At 53.5% G+C, this 18548-nt stretch overlaps 17 non-coding genes across 17 annotated transcripts; all 17 read left to right on the top strand.

The window, feature by feature from the left end:
* The first annotated feature begins 293 nt into the window (after positions 1–293).
* TRNAE-CUC (transfer RNA glutamic acid (anticodon CUC)) lies at positions 294–365 on the top strand. Its single transcript has one exon. It is a non-coding gene; the product is annotated as a tRNA-Glu (tRNA).
* A 1452-nt stretch (positions 366–1817) lies between these two features.
* TRNAE-UUC (transfer RNA glutamic acid (anticodon UUC)) lies at positions 1818–1889 on the top strand. The gene has a single exon. It is a non-coding gene; the product is annotated as a tRNA-Glu (tRNA).
* Positions 1890–2519: 630 nt separating this feature from the next.
* On the top strand, positions 2520–2591 carry TRNAE-CUC (transfer RNA glutamic acid (anticodon CUC)). Its single transcript has one exon. It is a non-coding gene; the product is annotated as a tRNA-Glu (tRNA).
* Positions 2592–4043: 1452 nt separating this feature from the next.
* On the top strand, positions 4044–4115 carry TRNAE-UUC (transfer RNA glutamic acid (anticodon UUC)). The gene has a single exon. It is a non-coding gene; the product is annotated as a tRNA-Glu (tRNA).
* A 630-nt stretch (positions 4116–4745) lies between these two features.
* Positions 4746–4817, top strand: TRNAE-CUC (transfer RNA glutamic acid (anticodon CUC)). Its single transcript has one exon. It is a non-coding gene; the product is annotated as a tRNA-Glu (tRNA).
* A 1458-nt stretch (positions 4818–6275) lies between these two features.
* On the top strand, positions 6276–6347 carry TRNAE-UUC (transfer RNA glutamic acid (anticodon UUC)). The gene has a single exon. It is a non-coding gene; the product is annotated as a tRNA-Glu (tRNA).
* A 630-nt stretch (positions 6348–6977) lies between these two features.
* On the top strand, positions 6978–7049 carry TRNAE-CUC (transfer RNA glutamic acid (anticodon CUC)). Its single transcript has one exon. It is a non-coding gene; the product is annotated as a tRNA-Glu (tRNA).
* Positions 7050–8501: 1452 nt separating this feature from the next.
* Positions 8502–8573, top strand: TRNAE-UUC (transfer RNA glutamic acid (anticodon UUC)). The gene has a single exon. It is a non-coding gene; the product is annotated as a tRNA-Glu (tRNA).
* A 630-nt stretch (positions 8574–9203) lies between these two features.
* Positions 9204–9275, top strand: TRNAE-CUC (transfer RNA glutamic acid (anticodon CUC)). Its single transcript has one exon. It is a non-coding gene; the product is annotated as a tRNA-Glu (tRNA).
* Positions 9276–10727: 1452 nt separating this feature from the next.
* On the top strand, positions 10728–10799 carry TRNAE-UUC (transfer RNA glutamic acid (anticodon UUC)). The gene has a single exon. It is a non-coding gene; the product is annotated as a tRNA-Glu (tRNA).
* A 630-nt stretch (positions 10800–11429) lies between these two features.
* Positions 11430–11501, top strand: TRNAE-CUC (transfer RNA glutamic acid (anticodon CUC)). Its single transcript has one exon. It is a non-coding gene; the product is annotated as a tRNA-Glu (tRNA).
* Positions 11502–12959: 1458 nt separating this feature from the next.
* TRNAE-UUC (transfer RNA glutamic acid (anticodon UUC)) lies at positions 12960–13031 on the top strand. Its single transcript has one exon. It is a non-coding gene; the product is annotated as a tRNA-Glu (tRNA).
* A 630-nt stretch (positions 13032–13661) lies between these two features.
* On the top strand, positions 13662–13733 carry TRNAE-CUC (transfer RNA glutamic acid (anticodon CUC)). The gene has a single exon. It is a non-coding gene; the product is annotated as a tRNA-Glu (tRNA).
* A 1452-nt stretch (positions 13734–15185) lies between these two features.
* TRNAE-UUC (transfer RNA glutamic acid (anticodon UUC)) lies at positions 15186–15257 on the top strand. The gene has a single exon. It is a non-coding gene; the product is annotated as a tRNA-Glu (tRNA).
* Positions 15258–15887: 630 nt separating this feature from the next.
* On the top strand, positions 15888–15959 carry TRNAE-CUC (transfer RNA glutamic acid (anticodon CUC)). Its single transcript has one exon. It is a non-coding gene; the product is annotated as a tRNA-Glu (tRNA).
* Positions 15960–17411: 1452 nt separating this feature from the next.
* On the top strand, positions 17412–17483 carry TRNAE-UUC (transfer RNA glutamic acid (anticodon UUC)). The gene has a single exon. It is a non-coding gene; the product is annotated as a tRNA-Glu (tRNA).
* Positions 17484–18113: 630 nt separating this feature from the next.
* Positions 18114–18185, top strand: TRNAE-CUC (transfer RNA glutamic acid (anticodon CUC)). The gene has a single exon. It is a non-coding gene; the product is annotated as a tRNA-Glu (tRNA).
* The last annotated feature ends 363 nt before the right edge of the window (positions 18186–18548 follow it).

Below are 18548 nucleotides of genomic sequence, written 5' to 3'. Positions count from 1 at the left end.
GCTGAATAACGAGGTAGGTGTGAGAAGGTGTACCAGCTGTCTTTGAGCTATCAGCGGCCACTAGGTGTCCCTCTTGTGATTTCCCGGGGATCCCGATTGTACAGGAATTCGTCGGTTCAGTAGCACGGGGGAGGGGATGGCCTGTGCTTGGAAGTGACAAACAGTCTGGTGGAATCATGAGTGTTTTTTCAAGTTCTGATTCATATTCGCTGTAGAATAAAATATGCTTTCAGCCCCCATGAGCTTTGTCACTAGGAGAGCAGTGTAGGAACTTTTGCTGTATGGCTCTGGGTTCCCTGGTGGTCTAGTGGTTAGGATTCGGCGCTCTCACCGCCGCGGCCCGGGTTCGATTCCCGGTCAGGGAACAGTCCTTCTTCTGCCCTTGAATGCTTTTCCTTCCCGCAGGTCAGGGCTTCTCAAAATGAATTTGCTTTTCTGACAAACAGTTTGCCTAGCATCCCGCAATCTGGCTCCTAATTTGATTTTCGCAAGGTTCCCTTTGAGTTGCTTTCCTCGGCGGGAGGAAAATCTCTTGTGCAAGGCTCTTGAGGAAGTGAGATTCTGTATTCCGAGGTGCGCTTCTTTTCGTAGGCTTCTGACCACATGGTGTGCGGCAGGAAGTCATCTTTGACAGGGCCGCAGGCTTTGTCTCCAAATGGCATCCCGGACCCACTGCAACCCACCTTTTTGCTGAAACGGAAGTCTGGTTCAGGGTAAGAAAAAGCTGAGCTGCACGTACCGAAAGCAGCAGAGCCCAGCGGCGGAGAGGGTGTGGCCAGGGCTGTCTGATTTGCATAGTGACCAGTGGCATCTTGGGAATGTACAGGCTTTGGAGCCTAACGGGTGCTGCAGGGGTCTGCCTGGCCGGAGAAATGCCTGTCTGGCGCTCCCCTCAGGACACACGTGTCTTCCGTTCGAGCATGGAGGGTGAGGGACATGGGTCACCCTCATATACAGGGGTGTGGGCATGGGCAGGATGGGGCGTGGGGGACCCGTCAGGGCATTGCCCGTTTGGAAGCCCGTTCGGAAGGCAAGAGGAGGCGGAGGCGGAGGCGGGAATCTCTGCTCAATTTTTTCCCGAGGCCTGGGGACAAGCCTTTGCACATTTGATCCAGCCGGGCCTGCATCAGCAGATCCTGCTCCGATGGCAAGGGAGAGCCTGCAGGTGTAAATCAAAGAAAGGGGAGAAATCCGCAAGAGGCGGGTTAACAAATTCCAGTGGCAGGCCCATGTTCCCCAGGAAGCAAGTACTTCCTCCTGCTCCCTTCAGTGGGAAAAGACATAGGAGGTGTATTTCTCTAAGCAGGGGCTCTGCGTAGGTGGCACTGCATTGCTTTGGGAAGCATCCATGCTAAGTGCAGAGTAGCAGCAGACCCCACAGCTGAGACGTGAATTGGGACTGTTAAGGAAGGGCACTGGGAGGGTGAGGAGGGCAGAGGAAAATGCTTTAAAAAAGCATCTGCAAGTTCCTACACACCCGCTGAAAACCCATACCAGGGATGGGGCTCGAACCCATGCGGACAACTGTCCATTGGATCTTAAGTCCAACGCCTTAACCACTCGGCCACCCTGGTGAGACCCTAGGCCCTGCCTTACTCAGCTCCCTTTTCATGCTGGCTGCTCCAGCGCAGGCTGTCCAGCAAGAGGTGATTGCAGAGTAAAAAGGCTTTTGCAGGAGGATAAAGGTAATTGCTTATGACAAACACACTGTGTGACACCTAACTTTTCCCCACTCGTACTTTATGGGCAATCTATACAGTGGAGTTAGCTTAGTCACAATAAGGAAGTGAGCAAGGCAGGCTCACAAGAGCATCTCCTCCCTGGTGGTCTAGTGGCTAGGATTCGGCGCTTTCACCGCCGCGGCCCGGGTTCGATTCCCGGTCAGGGAAGATCCCTCTAAGACGTAGACGTGCGTAATTTGTCCACGCAGCTCAGCTTTTTTTAATCGAAGGTCCTTAAAAAGGCACCCCGACCTATAGACGAAAGCAGAGGAAAGGGGCTGGGTCCCCTGTGTCCCAGGTTGCTTTGCTCCCATTGCCCTCAGCCACCTTCATGCGCACGCAGTCCCCCACCCAGTCAGGTGCTCTATGTGGGCGTAAAGTGCAGTACCAGCTCATCAGAAAGGTAAATTGCTGGAAAACCCGGCTGCGATGTATACATCTACTTTGGAGCACTCTTCTCCCTTGCACTCTTGAATCGGTCATTCGCAATGTATTCTTCCAGCAAGCTGAATAACGAGGTAGGTGTGAGAAGGTGTACCAGCTGTCTTTGAGCTATCAGCGGCCACTAGGTGTCCCTCTTGTGATTTCCCGGGGATCCCGATTGTACAGGAATTCGTCGGTTCAGTAGCACGGGGGAGGGGATGGCCTGTGCTTGGAAGTGACAAACAGTCTGGTGGAATCATGAGTGTTTTTTCAAGTTCTGATTCATATTCGCTGTAGAATAAAATATGCTTTCAGCCCCCATGAGCTTTGTCACTAGGAGAGCAGTGTAGGAACTTTTGCTGTATGGCTGTGGGTTCCCTGGTGGTCTAGTGGTTAGGATTCGGCGCTCTCACCGCCGCGGCCCGGGTTCGATTCCCGGTCAGGGAACAGTCCTTCTTCTGCCCTTGAATGCTTTTCCTTCCCGCAGGTCAGGGCTTCTCAAAATGAATTTGCTTTTCTGACAAACAGTTTGCCTAGCATCCCGCAATCTGGCTCCTAATTTGATTTTCGCAAGGTTCCCTTTGAGTTGCTTTCCTCGGCGGGAGGAAAATCTCTTGTGCAAGGCTCTTGAGGAAGTGAGATTCTGTATTCCGAGGTGCGCTTCTTTTCGTAGGCTTCTGACCACATGGTGTGCGGCAGGAAGTCATCTTTGACAGGGCCGCAGGCTTTGTCTCCAAATGGCATCCCGGACCCACTGCAACCCACCTTTTTGCTGAAACGGAAGTCTGGTTCAGGGTAAGAAAAAGCTGAGCTGCACGTACCGAAAGCAGCAGAGCCCAGCGGCGGAGAGGGTGTGGCCAGGGCTGTCTGATTTGCATAGTGACCAGTGGCATCTTGGGAATGTACAGGCTTTGGAGCCTAACGGGTGCTGCAGGGGTCTGCCTGGCCGGAGAAATGCCTGTCTGGCGCTCCCCTCAGGACACACGTGTCTTCCGTTCGAGCATGGAGGGTGAGGGACATGGGTCACCCTCATATACAGGGGTGTGGGCATGGGCAGGATGGGGCGTGGGGGACCCGTCAGGGCATTGCCCGTTTGGAAGCCCGTTCGGAAGGCAAGAGGAGGCGGAGGCGGAGGCGGGAATCTCTGCTCAATTTTTTCCCGAGGCCTGGGGACAAGCCTTTGCACATTTGATCCAGCCGGGCCTGCATCAGCAGATCCTGCTCCGATGGCAAGGGAGAGCCTGCAGGTGTAAATCAAAGAAAGGGGAGAAATCCGCAAGAGGCGGGTTAACAAATTCCAGTGGCAGGCCCATGTTCCCCAGGAAGCAAGTACTTCCTCCTGCTCCCTTCAGTGGGAAAAGACATAGGAGGTGTATTTCTCTAAGCAGGGGCTCTGCGTAGGTGGCACTGCATTGCTTTGGGAAGCATCCATGCTAAGTGCAGAGTAGCAGCAGACCCCACAGCTGAGACGTGAATTGGGACTGTTAAGGAAGGGCACTGGGAGGGTGAGGAGGGCAGAGGAAAATGCTTTAAAAAAGCATCTGCAAGTTCCTACACACCCGCTGAAAACCCATACCAGGGATGGGGCTCGAACCCATGCGGACAACTGTCCATTGGATCTTAAGTCCAACGCCTTAACCACTCGGCCACCCTGGTGAGACCCTAGGCCCTGCCTTACTCAGCTCCCTTTTCATGCTGGCTGCTCCAGCGCAGGCTGTCCAGCAAGAGGTGATTGCAGAGTAAAAAGGCTTTTGCAGGAGGATAAAGGTAATTGCTTATGACAAACACACTGTGTGACACCTAACTTTTCCCCACTCGTACTTTATGGGCAATCTATACAGTGGAGTTAGCTTAGTCACAATAAGGAAGTGAGCAAGGCAGGCTCACAAGAGCATCTCCTCCCTGGTGGTCTAGTGGCTAGGATTCGGCGCTTTCACCGCCGCGGCCCGGGTTCGATTCCCGGTCAGGGAAGATCCCTCTAAGACGTAGACGTGCGTAATTTGTCCACGCAGCTCAGCTTTTTTTAATCGAAGGTCCTTAAAAAGGCACCCCGACCTATAGACGAAAGCAGAGGAAAGGGGCTGGGTCCCCTGTGTCCCAGGTTGCTTTGCTCCCATTGCCCTCAGCCACCTTCATGCGCACGCAGTCCCCCACCCAGTCAGGTGCTCTATGTGGGCGTAAAGTGCAGTACCAGCTCATCAGAAAGGTAAATTGCTGGAAAACCCGGCTGCGATGTATACATCTACTTTGGAGCACTCTTCTCCCTTGCACTCTTGAATCGGTCATTCGCAATGTATTCTTCCAGCAAGCTGAATAACGAGGTAGGTGTGAGAAGGTGTACCAGCTGTCTTTGAGCTATCAGCGGCCACTAGGTGTCCCTCTTGTGATTTCCCGGGGATCCCGATTGTACAGGAATTCGTCGGTTCAGTAGCACGGGGGAGGGGATGGCCTGTGCTTGGAAGTGACAAACAGTCTGGTGGAATCATGAGTGTTTTTTCAAGTTCTGATTCATATTCGCTGTAGAATAAAATATGCTTTCAGCCCCCATGAGCTTTGTCACTAGGAGAGCAGTGTAGGAACTTTTGCTGTATGGCTGTGGGTTCCCTGGTGGTCTAGTGGTTAGGATTCGGCGCTCTCACCGCCGCGGCCCGGGTTCGATTCCCGGTCAGGGAACAGTCCTTCTTCTGCCCTTGAATGCTTTTCCTTCCCGCAGGTCAGGGCTTCTCAAAATGAATTTGCTTTTCTGACAAACAGTTTGCCTAGCATCCCGCAATCTGGCTCCTAATTTGATTTTCGCAAGGTTCCCTTTGAGTTGCTTTCCTCGGCGGGAGGAAAATCTCTTGTGCAAGGCTCTTGAGGAAGTGAGATTCTGTATTCCGAGGTGCGCTTCTTTTCGTAGGCTTCTGACCACATGGTGTGCGGCAGGAAGTCATCTTTGACAGGGCCGCAGGCTTTGTCTCCAAATGGCATCCCGGACCCACTGCAACCCACCTTTTTGCTGAAACGGAAGTCTGGTTCAGGGTAAGAAAAAGCTGAGCTGCACGTACCGAAAGCAGCAGAGCCCAGCGGCGGAGAGGGTGTGGCCAGGGCTGTCTGATTTGCATAGTGACCAGTGGCATCTTGGGAATGTACAGGCTTTGGAGCCTAACGGGTGCTGCAGGGGTCTGCCTGGCCGGAGAAATGCCTGTCTGGCGCTCCCCTCAGGACACACGTGTCTTCCGTTCGAGCATGGAGGGTGAGGGACATGGGTCACCCTCATATACAGGGGTGTGGGCATGGGCAGGATGGGGCGTGGGGGACCCGTCAGGGCATTGCCCGTTTGGAAGCCCGTTCGGAAGGCAAGAGGAGGCGGAGGCGGAGGCGGAGGCGGGAATCTCTGCTCAATTTTTTCCCGAGGCCTGGGGACAAGCCTTTGCACATTTGATCCTGCCGGGCCTGCATCAGCAGATCCTGCTCCGATGGCAAGGGAGAGCCTGCAGGTGTAAATCAAAGAAAGGGGAGAAATCCGCAAGAGGCGGGTTAACAAATTCCAGTGGCAGGCCCATGTTCCCCAGGAAGCAAGTACTTCCTCCTGCTCCCTTCAGTGGGAAAAGACATAGGAGGTGTATTTCTCTAAGCAGGGGCTCTGCGTAGGTGGCACTGCATTGCTTTGGGAAGCATCCATGCTAAGTGCAGAGTAGCAGCAGACCCCACAGCTGAGACGTGAATTGGGACTGTTAAGGAAGGGCACTGGGAGGGTGAGGAAGGCAGAGGAAAATGCTTTAAAAAAGCATCTGCAAGTTCCTACACACCCGCTGAAAACCCATACCAGGGATGGGGCTCGAACCCATGCGGACAACTGTCCATTGGATCTTAAGTCCAACGCCTTAACCACTCGGCCACCCTGGTGAGACCCTAGGCCCTGCCTTACTCAGCTCCCTTTTCATGCTGGCTGCTCCAGCGCAGGCTGTCCAGCAAGAGGTGATTGCAGAGTAAAAAGGCTTTTGCAGGAGGATAAAGGTAATTGCTTATGACAAACACACTGTGTGACACCTAACTTTTCCCCACTCGTACTTTATGGGCAATCTATACAGTGGAGTTAGCTTAGTCACAATAAGGAAGTGAGCAAGGCAGGCTCACAAGAGCATCTCCTCCCTGGTGGTCTAGTGGCTAGGATTCGGCGCTTTCACCGCCGCGGCCCGGGTTCGATTCCCGGTCAGGGAAGATCCCTCTAAGACGTAGACGTGCGTAATTTGTCCACGCAGCTCAGCTTTTTTTAATCGAAGGTCCTTAAAAAGGCACCCCGACCTATAGACGAAAGCAGAGGAAAGGGGCTGGGTCCCCTGTGTCCCAGGTTGCTTTGCTCCCATTGCCCTCAGCCACCTTCATGCGCACGCAGTCCCCCACCCAGTCAGGTGCTCTATGTGGGCGTAAAGTGCAGTACCAGCTCATCAGAAAGGTAAATTGCTGGAAAACCCGGCTGCGATGTATACATCTACTTTGGAGCACTCTTCTCCCTGGCACTCTTGAATCGGTCATTCGCAATGTATTCTTCCAGCAAGCTGAATAACGAGGTAGGTGTGAGAAGGTGTACCAGCTGTCTTTGAGCTATCAGCGGCCACTAGGTGTCCCTCTTGTGATTTCCCGGGGATCCCGATTGTACAGGAATTCGTCGGTTCAGTAGCACGGGGGAGGGGATGGCCTGTGCTTGGAAGTGACAAACAGTCTGGTGGAATCATGAGTGTTTTTTCAAGTTCTGATTCATATTCGCTGTAGAATAAAATATGCTTTCAGCCCCCATGAGCTTTGTCACTAGGAGAGCAGTGTAGGAACTTTTGCTGTATGGCTCTGGGTTCCCTGGTGGTCTAGTGGTTAGGATTCGGCGCTCTCACCGCCGCGGCCCGGGTTCGATTCCCGGTCAGGGAACAGTCCTTCTTCTGCCCTTGAATGCTTTTCCTTCCCGCAGGTCAGGGCTTCTCAAAATGAATTTGCTTTTCTGACAAACAGTTTGCCTAGCATCCCGCAATCTGGCTCCTAATTTGATTTTCGCAAGGTTCCCTTTGAGTTGCTTTCCTCGGCGGGAGGAAAATCTCTTGTGCAAGGCTCTTGAGGAAGTGAGATTCTGTATTCCGAGGTGCGCTTCTTTTCGTAGGCTTCTGACCACATGGTGTGCGGCAGGAAGTCATCTTTGACAGGGCCGCAGGCTTTGTCTCCAAATGGCATCCCGGACCCACTGCAACCCACCTTTTTGCTGAAACGGAAGTCTGGTTCAGGGTAAGAAAAAGCTGAGCTGCACGTACCGAAAGCAGCAGAGCCCAGCGGCGGAGAGGGTGTGGCCAGGGCTGTCTGATTTGCATAGTGACCAGTGGCATCTTGGGAATGTACAGGCTTTGGAGCCTAACGGGTGCTGCAGGGGTCTGCCTGGCCGGAGAAATGCCTGTCTGGCGCTCCCCTCAGGACACACGTGTCTTCCGTTCGAGCATGGAGGGTGAGGGACATGGGTCACCCTCATATACAGGGGTGTGGGCATGGGCAGGATGGGGCGTGGGGGACCCGTCAGGGCATTGCCCGTTTGGAAGCCCGTTCGGAAGGCAAGAGGAGGCGGAGGCGGAGGCGGGAATCTCTGCTCAATTTTTTCCCGAGGCCTGGGGACAAGCCTTTGCACATTTGATCCAGCCGGGCCTGCATCAGCAGATCCTGCTCCGATGGCAAGGGAGAGCCTGCAGGTGTAAATCAAAGAAAGGGGAGAAATCCGCAAGAGGCGGGTTAACAAATTCCAGTGGCAGGCCCATGTTCCCCAGGAAGCAAGTACTTCCTCCTGCTCCCTTCAGTGGGAAAAGACATAGGAGGTGTATTTCTCTAAGCAGGGGCTCTGCGTAGGTGGCACTGCATTGCTTTGGGAAGCATCCATGCTAAGTGCAGAGTAGCAGCAGACCCCACAGCTGAGACGTGAATTGGGACTGTTAAGGAAGGGCACTGGGAGGGTGAGGAAGGCAGAGGAAAATGCTTTAAAAAAGCATCTGCAAGTTCCTACACACCCGCTGAAAACCCATACCAGGGATGGGGCTCGAACCCATGCGGACAACTGTCCATTGGATCTTAAGTCCAACGCCTTAACCACTCGGCCACCCTGGTGAGACCTTAGGCCCTGCCTTACTCAGCTCCCTTTTCATGCTGGCTGCTCCAGCGCAGGCTGTCCAGCAAGAGGTGATTGCAGAGTAAAAAGGCTTTTGCAGGAGGATAAAGGTAATTGCTTATGACAAACACACTGTGTGACACCTAACTTTTCCCCACTCGTACTTTATGGGCAATCTATACAGTGGAGTTAGCTTAGTCACAATAAGGAAGTGAGCAAGGCAGGCTCACAAGCGCATCTCCTCCCTGGTGGTCTAGTGGCTAGGATTCGGCGCTTTCACCGCCGCGGCCCGGGTTCGATTCCCGGTCAGGGAAGATCCCTCTAAGACGTAGACGTGCGTAATTTGTCCACGCAGCTCAGCTTTTTTTAATCGAAGGTCCTTAAAAAGGCACCCCGACCTATAGACGAAAGCAGAGGAAAGGGGCTGGGTCCCCTGTGTCCCAGGTTGCTTTGCTCCCATTGCCCTCAGCCACCTTCATGCGCACGCAGTCCCCCACCCAGTCAGGTGCTCTATGTGGGCGTAAAGTGCAGTACCAGCTCATCAGAAAGGTAAATTGCTGGAAAACCCGGCTGCGATGTATACATCTACTTTGGAGCACTCTTCTCCCTTGCACTCTTGAATCGGTCATTCGCAATGTATTCTTCCAGCAAGCTGAATAACGAGGTAGGTGTGAGAAGGTGTACCAGCTGTCTTTGAGCTATCAGCGGCCACTAGGTGTCCCTCTTGTGATTTCCCGGGGATCCCGATTGTACAGGAATTCGTCGGTTCAGTAGCACGGGGGAGGGGATGGCCTGTGCTTGGAAGTGACAAACAGTCTGGTGGAATCATGAGTGTTTTTTCAAGTTCTGATTCATATTCGCTGTAGAATAAAATATGCTTTCAGCCCCCATGAGCTTTGTCACTAGGAGAGCAGTGTAGGAACTTTTGCTGTATGGCTCTGGGTTCCCTGGTGGTCTAGTGGTTAGGATTCGGCGCTCTCACCGCCGCGGCCCGGGTTCGATTCCCGGTCAGGGAACAGTCCTTCTTCTGCCCTTGAATGCTTTTCCTTCCCGCAGGTCAGGGCTTCTCAAAATGAATTTGCTTTTCTGACAAACAGTTTGCCTAGCATCCCGCAATCTGGCTCCTAATTTGATTTTCGCAAGGTTCCCTTTGAGTTGCTTTCCTCGGCGGGAGGAAAATCTCTTGTGCAAGGCTCTTGAGGAAGTGAGATTCTGTATTCCGAGGTGCGCTTCTTTTCGTAGGCTTCTGACCACATGGTGTGCGGCAGGAAGTCATCTTTGACAGGGCCGCAGGCTTTGTCTCCAAATGGCATCCCGGACCCACTGCAACCCACCTTTTTGCTGAAACGGAAGTCTGGTTCAGGGTAAGAAAAAGCTGAGCTGCACGTACCGAAAGCAGCAGAGCCCAGCGGCGGAGAGGGTGTGGCCAGGGCTGTCTGATTTGCATAGTGACCAGTGGCATCTTGGGAATGTACAGGCTTTGGAGCCTAACGGGTGCTGCAGGGGTCTGCCTGGCCGGAGAAATGCCTGTCTGGCGCTCCCCTCAGGACACACGTGTCTTCCGTTCGAGCATGGAGGGTGAGGGACATGGGTCACCCTCATATACAGGGGTGTGGGCATGGGCAGGATGGGGCGTGGGGGACCCGTCAGGGCATTGCCCGTTTGGAAGCCCGTTCGGAAGGCAAGAGGAGGCGGAGGCGGAGGCGGGAATCTCTGCTCAATTTTTTCCCGAGGCCTGGGGACAAGCCTTTGCACATTTGATCCAGCCGGGCCTGCATCAGCAGATCCTGCTCCGATGGCAAGGGAGAGCCTGCAGGTGTAAATCAAAGAAAGGGGAGAAATCCGCAAGAGGCGGGTTAACAAATTCCAGTGGCAGGCCCATGTTCCCCAGGAAGCAAGTACTTCCTCCTGCTCCCTTCAGTGGGAAAAGACATAGGAGGTGTATTTCTCTAAGCAGGGGCTCTGCGTAGGTGGCACTGCATTGCTTTGGGAAGCATCCATGCTAAGTGCAGAGTAGCAGCAGACCCCACAGCTGAGACGTGAATTGGGACTGTTAAGGAAGGGCACTGGGAGGGTGAGGAGGGCAGAGGAAAATGCTTTAAAAAAGCATCTGCAAGTTCCTACACACCCGCTGAAAACCCATTCCAGGGATGGGGCTCGAACCCATGCGGACAACTGTCCATTGGATCTTAAGTCCAACGCCTTAACCACTCGGCCACCCTGGTGAGACCCTAGGCCCTGCCTTACTCAGCTCCCTTTTCATGCTGGCTGCTCCAGCGCCGGGTGTCCAGCAAGAGGTGATTGCAGAGTAAAAAGGCTTTTGCAGGAGGATAAAGGTAATTGCTTATGACAAACACACTGTGTGACACCTAACTTTTCCCCACTCGTACTTTATGGGCAATCTATACAGTGGAGTTAGCTTAGTCACAATAAGGAAGTGAGCAAGGCAGGCTCACAAGAGCATCTCCTCCCTGGTGGTCTAGTGGCTAGGATTCGGCGCTTTCACCGCCGCGGCCCGGGTTCGATTCCCGGTCAGGGAAGATCCCTCTAAGACGTAGACGTGCGTAATTTGTCCACGCAGCTCAGCTTTTTTTAATCGAAGGTCCTTAAAAAGGCACCCCGACCTATAGACGAAAGCAGAGGAAAGGGGCTGGGTCCCCTGTGTCCCAGGTTGCTTTGCTCCCATTGCCCTCAGCCACCTTCATGCGCACGCAGTCCCCCACCCAGTCAGGTGCTCTATGTGGGCGTAAAGTGCAGTACCAGCTCATCAGAAAGGTAAATTGCTGGAAAACCCGGCTGCGATGTATACATCTACTTTGGAGCACTCTTCTCCCTTGCACTCTTGAATCGGTCATTCGCAATGTATTCTTCCAGCAAGCTGAATAACGAGGTAGGTGTGAGAAGGTGTACCAGCTGTCTTTGAGCTATCAGCGGCCACTAGGTGTCCCTCTTGTGATTTCCCGGGGATCCCGATTGTACAGGAATTCGTCGGTTCAGTAGCACGGGGGAGGGGATGGCCTGTGCTTGGAAGTGACAAACAGTCTGGTGGAATCATGAGTGTTTTTTCAAGTTCTGATTCATATTCGCTGTAGAATAAAATATGCTTTCAGCCCCCATGAGCTTTGTCACTAGGAGAGCAGTGTAGGAACTTTTGCTGTATGGCTGTGGGTTCCCTGGTGGTCTAGTGGTTAGGATTCGGCGCTCTCACCGCCGCGGCCCGGGTTCGATTCCCGGTCAGGGAACAGTCCTTCTTCTGCCCTTGAATGCTTTTCCTTCCCGCAGGTCAGGGCTTCTCAAAATGAATTTGCTTTTCTGACAAACAGTTTGCCTAGCATCCCGCAATCTGGCTCCTAATTTGATTTTCGCAAGGTTCCCTTTGAGTTGCTTTCCTCGGCGGGAGGAAAATCTCTTGTGCAAGGCTCTTGAGGAAGTGAGATTCTGTATTCCGAGGTGCGCTTCTTTTCGTAGGCTTCTGACCACATGGTGTGCGGCAGGAAGTCATCTTTGACAGGGCCGCAGGCTTTGTCTCCAAATGGCATCCCGGACCCACTGCAACCCACCTTTTTGCTGAAACGGAAGTCTGGTTCAGGGTAAGAAAAAGCTGAGCTGCACGTACCGAAAGCAGCAGAGCCCAGCGGCGGAGAGGGTGTGGCCAGGGCTGTCTGATTTGCATAGTGACCAGTGGCATCTTGGGAATGTACAGGCTTTGGAGCCTAACGGGTGCTGCAGGGGTCTGCCTGGCCGGAGAAATGCCTGTCTGGCGCTCCCCTCAGGACACACGTGTCTTCCGTTCGAGCATGGAGGGTGAGGGACATGGGTCACCCTCATATACAGGGGTGTGGGCATGGGCAGGATGGGGCGTGGGGGACCCGTCAGGGCATTGCCCGTTTGGAAGCCCGTTCGGAAGGCAAGAGGAGGCGGAGGCGGAGGCGGAGGCGGGAATCTCTGCTCAATTTTTTCCCGAGGCCTGGGGACAAGCCTTTGCACATTTGATCCTGCCGGGCCTGCATCAGCAGATCCTGCTCCGATGGCAAGGGAGAGCCTGCAGGTGTAAATCAAAGAAAGGGGAGAAATCCGCAAGAGGCGGGTTAACAAATTCCAGTGGCAGGCCCATGTTCCCCAGGAAGCAAGTACTTCCTCCTGCTCCCTTCAGTGGGAAAAGACATAGGAGGTGTATTTCTCTAAGCAGGGGCTCTGCGTAGGTGGCACTGCATTGCTTTGGGAAGCATCCATGCTAAGTGCAGAGTAGCAGCAGACCCCACAGCTGAGACGTGAATTGGGACTGTTAAGGAAGGGCACTGGGAGGGTGAGGAAGGCAGAGGAAAATGCTTTAAAAAAGCATCTGCAAGTTCCTACACACCCGCTGAAAACCCATACCAGGGATGGGGCTCGAACCCATGCGGACAACTGTCCATTGGATCTTAAGTCCAACGCCTTAACCACTCGGCCACCCTGGTGAGACCCTAGGCCCTGCCTTACTCAGCTCCCTTTTCATGCTGGCTGCTCCAGCGCAGGCTGTCCAGCAAGAGGTGATTGCAGAGTAAAAAGGCTTTTGCAGGAGGATAAAGGTAATTGCTTATGACAAACACACTGTGTGACACCTAACTTTTCCCCACTCGTACTTTATGGGCAATCTATACAGTGGAGTTAGCTTAGTCACAATAAGGAAGTGAGCAAGGCAGGCTCACAAGAGCATCTCCTCCCTGGTGGTCTAGTGGCTAGGATTCGGCGCTTTCACCGCCGCGGCCCGGGTTCGATTCCCGGTCAGGGAAGATCCCTCTAAGACGTAGACGTGCGTAATTTGTCCACGCAGCTCAGCTTTTTTTAATCGAAGGTCCTTAAAAAGGCACCCCGACCTATAGACGAAAGCAGAGGAAAGGGGCTGGGTCCCCTGTGTCCCAGGTTGCTTTGCTCCCATTGCCCTCAGCCACCTTCATGCGCACGCAGTCCCCCACCCAGTCAGGTGCTCTATGTGGGCGTAAAGTGCAGTACCAGCTCATCAGAAAGGTAAATTGCTGGAAAACCCGGCTGCGATGTATACATCTACTTTGGAGCACTCTTCTCCCTGGCACTCTTGAATCGGTCATTCGCAATGTATTCTTCCAGCAAGCTGAATAACGAGGTAGGTGTGAGAAGGTGTACCAGCTGTCTTTGAGCTATCAGCGGCCACTAGGTGTCCCTCTTGTGATTTCCCGGGGATCCCGATTGTACAGGAATTCGTCGGTTCAGTAGCACGGGGGAGGGGATGGCCTGTGCTTGGAAGTGACAAACAGTCTGGTGGAATCATGAGTGTTTTTTCAAGTTCTGATTCATATTCGCTGTAGAATAAAATATGCTTTCAGCCCCCATGAGCTTTGTCACTAGGAGAGCAGTGTAGGAACTTTTGCTGTATGGCTCTGGGTTCCCTGGTGGTCTAGTGGTTAGGATTCGGCGCTCTCACCGCCGCGGCCCGGGTTCGATTCCCGGTCAGGGAACAGTCCTTCTTCTGCCCTTGAATGCTTTTCCTTCCCGCAGGTCAGGGCTTCTCAAAATGAATTTGCTTTTCTGACAAACAGTTTGCCTAGCATCCCGCAATCTGGCTCCTAATTTGATTTTCGCAAGGTTCCCTTTGAGTTGCTTTCCTCGGCGGGAGGAAAATCTCTTGTGCAAGGCTCTTGAGGAAGTGAGATTCTGTATTCCGAGGTGCGCTTCTTTTCGTAGGCTTCTGACCACATGGTGTGCGGCAGGAAGTCATCTTTGACAGGGCCGCAGGCTTTGTCTCCAAATGGCATCCCGGACCCACTGCAACCCACCTTTTTGCTGAAACGGAAGTCTGGTTCAGGGTAAGAAAAAGCTGAGCTGCACGTACCGAAAGCAGCAGAGCCCAGCGGCGGAGAGGGTGTGGCCAGGGCTGTCTGATTTGCATAGTGACCAGTGGCATCTTGGGAATGTACAGGCTTTGGAGCCTAACGGGTGCTGCAGGGGTCTGCCTGGCCGGAGAAATGCCTGTCTGGCGCTCCCCTCAGGACACACGTGTCTTCCGTTCGAGCATGGAGGGTGAGGGACATGGGTCACCCTCATATACAGGGGTGTGGGCATGGGCAGGATGGGGCGTGGGGGACCCGTCAGGGCATTGCCCGTTTGGAAGCCCGTTCGGAAGGCAAGAGGAGGCGGAGGCGGAGGCGGGAATCTCTGCTCAATTTTTTCCCGAGGCCTGGGGACAAGCCTTTGCACATTTGATCCAGCCGGGCCTGCATCAGCAGATCCTGCTCCGATGGCAAGGGAGAGCCTGCAGGTGTAAATCAAAGAAAGGGGAGAAATCCGCAAGAGGCGGGTTAACAAATTCCAGTGGCAGGCCCATGTTCCCCAGGAAGCAAGTACTTCCTCCTGCTCCCTTCAGTGGGAAAAGACATAGGAGGTGTATTTCTCTAAGCAGGGGCTCTGCGTAGGTGGCACTGCATTGCTTTGGGAAGCATCCATGCTAAGTGCAGAGTAGCAGCAGACCCCACAGCTGAGACGTGAATTGGGACTGTTAAGGAAGGGCACTGGGAGGGTGAGGAAGGCAGAGGAAAATGCTTTAAAAAAGCATCTGCAAGTTCCTACACACCCGCTGAAAACCCATACCAGGGATGGGGCTCGAACCCATGCGGACAACTGTCCATTGGATCTTAAGTCCAACGCCTTAACCACTCGGCCACCCTGGTGAGACCTTAGGCCCTGCCTTACTCAGCTCCCTTTTCATGCTGGCTGCTCCAGCGCAGGCTGTCCAGCAAGAGGTGATTGCAGAGTAAAAAGGCTTTTGCAGGAGGATAAAGGTAATTGCTTATGACAAACACACTGTGTGACACCTAACTTTTCCCCACTCGTACTTTATGGGCAATCTATACAGTGGAGTTAGCTTAGTCACAATAAGGAAGTGAGCAAGGCAGGCTCACAAGCGCATCTCCTCCCTGGTGGTCTAGTGGCTAGGATTCGGCGCTTTCACCGCCGCGGCCCGGGTTCGATTCCCGGTCAGGGAAGATCCCTCTAAGACGTAGACGTGCGTAATTTGTCCACGCAGCTCAGCTTTTTTTAATCGAAGGTCCTTAAAAAGGCACCCCGACCTATAGACGAAAGCAGAGGAAAGGGGCTGGGTCCCCTGTGTCCCAGGTTGCTTTGCTCCCATTGCCCTCAGCCACCTTCATGCGCACGCAGTCCCCCACCCAGTCAGGTGCTCTATGTGGGCGTAAAGTGCAGTACCAGCTCATCAGAAAGGTAAATTGCTGGAAAACCCGGCTGCGATGTATACATCTACTTTGGAGCACTCTTCTCCCTTGCACTCTTGAATCGGTCATTCGCAATGTATTCTTCCAGCAAGCTGAATAACGAGGTAGGTGTGAGAAGGTGTACCAGCTGTCTTTGAGCTATCAGCGGCCACTAGGTGTCCCTCTTGTGATTTCCCGGGGATCCCGATTGTACAGGAATTCGTCGGTTCAGTAGCACGGGGGAGGGGATGGCCTGTGCTTGGAAGTGACAAACAGTCTGGTGGAATCATGAGTGTTTTTTCAAGTTCTGATTCATATTCGCTGTAGAATAAAATATGCTTTCAGCCCCCATGAGCTTTGTCACTAGGAGAGCAGTGTAGGAACTTTTGCTGTATGGCTCTGGGTTCCCTGGTGGTCTAGTGGTTAGGATTCGGCGCTCTCACCGCCGCGGCCCGGGTTCGATTCCCGGTCAGGGAACAGTCCTTCTTCTGCCCTTGAATGCTTTTCCTTCCCGCAGGTCAGGGCTTCTCAAAATGAATTTGCTTTTCTGACAAACAGTTTGCCTAGCATCCCGCAATCTGGCTCCTAATTTGATTTTCGCAAGGTTCCCTTTGAGTTGCTTTCCTCGGCGGGAGGAAAATCTCTTGTGCAAGGCTCTTGAGGAAGTGAGATTCTGTATTCCGAGGTGCGCTTCTTTTCGTAGGCTTCTGACCACATGGTGTGCGGCAGGAAGTCATCTTTGACAGGGCCGCAGGCTTTGTCTCCAAATGGCATCCCGGACCCACTGCAACCCACCTTTTTGCTGAAACGGAAGTCTGGTTCAGGGTAAGAAAAAGCTGAGCTGCACGTACCGAAAGCAGCAGAGCCCAGCGGCGGAGAGGGTGTGGCCAGGGCTGTCTGATTTGCATAGTGACCAGTGGCATCTTGGGAATGTACAGGCTTTGGAGCCTAACGGGTGCTGCAGGGGTCTGCCTGGCCGGAGAAATGCCTGTCTGGCGCTCCCCTCAGGACACACGTGTCTTCCGTTCGAGCATGGAGGGTGAGGGACATGGGTCACCCTCATATACAGGGGTGTGGGCATGGGCAGGATGGGGCGTGGGGGACCCGTCAGGGCATTGCCCGTTTGGAAGCCCGTTCGGAAGGCAAGAGGAGGCGGAGGCGGAGGCGGGAATCTCTGCTCAATTTTTTCCCGAGGCCTGGGGACAAGCCTTTGCACATTTGATCCAGCCGGGCCTGCATCAGCAGATCCTGCTCCGATGGCAAGGGAGAGCCTGCAGGTGTAAATCAAAGAAAGGGGAGAAATCCGCAAGAGGCGGGTTAACAAATTCCAGTGGCAGGCCCATGTTCCCCAGGAAGCAAGTACTTCCTCCTGCTCCCTTCAGTGGGAAAAGACATAGGAGGTGTATTTCTCTAAGCAGGGGCTCTGCGTAGGTGGCACTGCATTGCTTTGGGAAGCATCCATGCTAAGTGCAGAGTAGCAGCAGACCCCACAGCTGAGACGTGAATTGGGACTGTTAAGGAAGGGCACTGGGAGGGTGAGGAGGGCAGAGGAAAATGCTTTAAAAAAGCATCTGCAAGTTCCTACACACCCGCTGAAAACCCATTCCAGGGATGGGGCTCGAACCCATGCGGACAACTGTCCATTGGATCTTAAGTCCAACGCCTTAACCACTCGGCCACCCTGGTGAGACCCTAGGCCCTGCCTTACTCAGCTCCCTTTTCATGCTGGCTGCTCCAGCGCCGGGTGTCCAGCAAGAGGTGATTGCAGAGTAAAAAGGCTTTTGCAGGAGGATAAAGGTAATTGCTTATGACAAACACACTGTGTGACACCTAACTTTTCCCCACTCGTACTTTATGGGCAATCTATACAGTGGAGTTAGCTTAGTCACAATAAGGAAGTGAGCAAGGCAGGCTCACAAGAGCATCTCCTCCCTGGTGGTCTAGTGGCTAGGATTCGGCGCTTTCACCGCCGCGGCCCGGGTTCGATTCCCGGTCAGGGAAGATCCCTCTAAGACGTAGACGTGCGTAATTTGTCCACGCAGCTCAGCTTTTTTTAATCGAAGGTCCTTAAAAAGGCACCCCGACCTATAGACGAAAGCAGAGGAAAGGGGCTGGGTCCCCTGTGTCCCAGGTTGCTTTGCTCCCATTGCCCTCAGCCACCTTCATGCGCACGCAGTCCCCCACCCAGTCAGGTGCTCTATGTGGGCGTAAAGTGCAGTACCAGCTCATCAGAAAGGTAAATTGCTGGAAAACCCGGCTGCGATGTATACATCTACTTTGGAGCACTCTTCTCCCTTGCACTCTTGAATCGGTCATTCGCAATGTATTCTTCCAGCAAGCTGAATAACGAGGTAGGTGTGAGAAGGTGTACCAGCTGTCTTTGAGCTATCAGCGGCCACTAGGTGTCCCTCTTGTGATTTCCCGGGGATCCCGATTGTACAGGAATTCGTCGGTTCAGTAGCACGGGGGAGGGGATGGCCTGTGCTTGGAAGTGACAAACAGTCTGGTGGAATCATGAGTGTTTTTTCAAGTTCTGATTCATATTCGCTGTAGAATAAAATATGCTTTCAGCCCCCATGAGCTTTGTCACTAGGAGAGCAGTGTAGGAACTTTTGCTGTATGGCTGTGGGTTCCCTGGTGGTCTAGTGGTTAGGATTCGGCGCTCTCACCGCCGCGGCCCGGGTTCGATTCCCGGTCAGGGAACAGTCCTTCTTCTGCCCTTGAATGCTTTTCCTTCCCGCAGGTCAGGGCTTCTCAAAATGAATTTGCTTTTCTGACAAACAGTTTGCCTAGCATCCCGCAATCTGGCTCCTAATTTGATTTTCGCAAGGTTCCCTTTGAGTTGCTTTCCTCGGCGGGAGGAAAATCTCTTGTGCAAGGCTCTTGAGGAAGTGAGATTCTGTATTCCGAGGTGCGCTTCTTTTCGTAGGCTTCTGACCACATGGTGTGCGGCAGGAAGTCATCTTTGACAGGGCCGCAGGCTTTGTCTCCAAATGGCATCCCGGACCCACTGCAACCCACCTTTTTGCTGAAACGGAAGTCTGGTTCAGGGTAAGAAAAAGCTGA

Source organism: Triturus cristatus, chromosome 5_2, assembly GCF_964204655.1.
Source record: "Triturus cristatus chromosome 5_2, aTriCri1.1, whole genome shotgun sequence".
In the NCBI taxonomy this organism is placed as follows: Eukaryota; Metazoa; Chordata; class Amphibia; order Caudata; family Salamandridae; genus Triturus; species Triturus cristatus.
This window is presented reverse-complemented; position numbering and strand designations above follow the sequence as displayed.